Consider the following 2,179-nt stretch of genomic DNA (forward strand, 5'->3'; position numbering starts at 1 on the left):
AAGAATAGTAATTGTTCAATACAAAAATGACAGCTGTCTGCTAAACGACGCATTTATGTTAACATGTTTACAGGACCTTTATGGCTTCAAACCATTAGTCCATATCAGTCATAAGTGTTTGTGACAACATCTTCCGAACCTTTGTTTTTATTCTGCAGTTTACATATACGTAAAATATGGAATGTATACGTGGGTGTGACTATATCAGTACCAATTTTCTCACCCTCGAGGATGTTAGGTGTTTATTGTCATGTGACGGACACGTTTCGTCAAAGTAGGCCAATGTGTGTGGTTGTTTTATAGCCAATGTCACGTATACATCTTTCAATTGTTGATCTCGTTTAGTTTGGATTATAATGGCTATATCACATAAAAACGAGGGTGATTGAATTTTAAAGTATTTCATACTTATAAAGAGACAAAACCTGCCAAAATCACTACCCCTACTACTTTAGGTATACTTTTTGGGTTTGTTCTTTGCCCTATGTTGATTGGATTAATTTGTTTGATTAATTATTGTAATCACACAATATAAAAATTGGTACATGTATTAAAATTAGTTTAAAACGTTGATTATATCAGTTAGCTAGGAGTTTTAATTATCGTCTTTGCATTACCTTTTATGGATTGAACATAGTCATAACTGAAAACTCATTTAATTTCCAGAGATGTGGTATGTCAAAAGCATATTGTGTGTATTCAATTCAATTATTTAACTATCTCAGATAGGGATACAAAATTGTATTAATTCCAAAGATGGTGTTAGTTTTTAATTATTACTTAATTCTATCACATTAATAAACCTCCGTTTAATTCCACGCTGTTATCATTCACTGTGAGTGTATGACAACCGTATTGTCAGAATTTCCGGTTCAAATAACGTTTCCGGCCAACGGCTGACTGTTACAGCTGATGAGAACTTTGTCACTATAACACCGTGTTATAACACAGACAGTCGGATAGTCACTGCATTATTTGTGGACAAAACGATCTATTTGTCGATGTTAGCATTAATTTGGGCCACAAAATATAAATTGTAGCCTGTCCCGGCTATTTTGAAGATTCATTATTTTAGCAATCATAAAAAGAAAGTAGAGAGCATGTAAAATAGTGTGTCTAAGTAAAGAATCACAACGGTATTGTGTTACACCTAATGAAATATTTAATTCTATAGATATAAACACACATCCTCGGGGTAGCCAACTACATTATCGCCACCACACCCGGTCCAGTTGGTGTTTTCCGGCCGACAGCTTATTGTGTTAGAGCTGATAAGAACTTTGTCACTATCGCGACGTTATAACACACGCTCTGGGGTAAGAAACTACATTATCGCCAACACACCCGGTCCAGTTGGTGTTTCCGGCCGACAGCTTATTGTGTTAGAGCTGATAAGAACTTTGTCACTATCGCGATGTTATAAACACACTTCTCTTTTTTTTCTGGGTAGAAACTACATTTATCGCCATCACACCCGGTCCAGTTGGTGTTTTCCGGCCGACAGCTTATTGTGTTAGAGCTGATAAGAACTTTGTCACTATCGCGACGTTATAACACACGCTCTGGGGTAGCAACTACATTATCGCCACCACACCCGGTCCAGTTTGGTATTTCCGGCCGACAGCTTATTGTATTAGAGCTGATAAGAAACTTTGTCACTATCGCGATGTTATAACACACGCTCTGGGTAGCAACTACATTATCGCCACCACACCCGGTCCAGTTGGTGTTTCCGGCCGACAGCTTATTGTGTTAGAGCTGATAAGAACTTTGTCCACTATCGCGACGTTATAACACACGTTCTGGGGTAGAAACTACATTATCGCCATCACACCCGGTCCAGTTGGTGTTTCCAGCCGACATCTTATCGTGTTAGAGCTGATAAGAACTTTGTCACTATCGCGACGTTATAACACACGCTCTGGGGTAGCAACTACATTATCGCCACCACACCCGGTCCAGTTGGTGTTTTTCCGGCCGACAGCTTATTGTGTTAGAGCTGATAAGAACTTTGTCCACTAATCGCGACGTTATAACACACCTAACGCTCTGGGGTTAAGCAACAACTACATTATCGCCACCACAAACCCCGGCCACAGTTGGTGTTTTCTGGCCGACAGCTTATTGTGTTAGAGCTGAATAAGAACTTTGTCACTATAGCGATGTTATAACACATATT

Source organism: Homalodisca vitripennis, unplaced genomic scaffold, assembly GCF_021130785.1.
Source record: "Homalodisca vitripennis isolate AUS2020 unplaced genomic scaffold, UT_GWSS_2.1 ScUCBcl_96;HRSCAF=1096, whole genome shotgun sequence".
Classification (NCBI taxonomy): domain Eukaryota; kingdom Metazoa; phylum Arthropoda; class Insecta; order Hemiptera; family Cicadellidae; genus Homalodisca; species Homalodisca vitripennis.